This window comes from Silene latifolia, chromosome 9 (assembly GCF_048544455.1).
Source record: "Silene latifolia isolate original U9 population chromosome 9, ASM4854445v1, whole genome shotgun sequence".
NCBI classification, from domain to species: domain Eukaryota; kingdom Viridiplantae; phylum Streptophyta; class Magnoliopsida; order Caryophyllales; family Caryophyllaceae; genus Silene; species Silene latifolia.
The window spans coordinates 126,400,011-126,400,615 of NC_133534.1; the positions used below are offsets into that span (position 1 = coordinate 126,400,011).

Below are 605 nucleotides of genomic sequence, written 5' to 3' on the forward strand. Positions count from 1 at the left end.
ATCTAGCCATAGCTTTTTCAAACTTCAAATTGATTGTGTCAATGTGAGCACTAAGTTGAGCACCCAATTGAGTAACGGAGGCCACTTCATGCTTTCCTCCTCTAGTAGCCTTGCGAGGTCTACTATATTGTGAGTTATGGACCGCCATTTCCTCAATTTTGTTCCATGTTTGATTGTCATCAACTTCGGTGAACATTCCATTTGATCCCATATTGAGAATGTTCCTTGAATCTTCATATAAACCGTTCCAGAATTGTTGTACCAAGAACTATTCGCTAAGTCCATGGTAAGGACATGAGCGAAAAATTCCTTTGAACCGCTCCCAAGCTTCATACAAAGATTATTCATCCCTTTGCTTAAAACCCGTAATTTGAGCTCTTAGCATGTTAGTTTTTTCAGGTGGGTAGAATTTTTTGTAGAAAGCTAGAGCCAACTTCTTCCAAGAATCAATTCCGAGAGTGGCCTTATCGAGGCCCTTCAACCATTGTTTCGCGGTGCCAATTAGAGAAAAAGGAAATAAGACCCATCGAATTTGGTCTTGAGTTACACCGGTTTGAGAAATCGCATCACAATAGTCACAAAAGGTTTCCATATGAGAATGAGGG

General features: G+C 40.3%; 1 non-coding gene across 1 annotated transcript; it reads left to right on the forward strand.

Annotated features, from left to right (window-relative positions):
* The first annotated feature begins 278 nt into the window (after window positions 1-278).
* On the forward strand, window positions 279-385 carry LOC141603296 (small nucleolar RNA R71). The gene has a single exon (XR_012525182.1). It is a non-coding gene; the product is annotated as a small nucleolar RNA R71 (small nucleolar RNA).
* The last annotated feature ends 220 nt before the right edge of the window (window positions 386-605 follow it).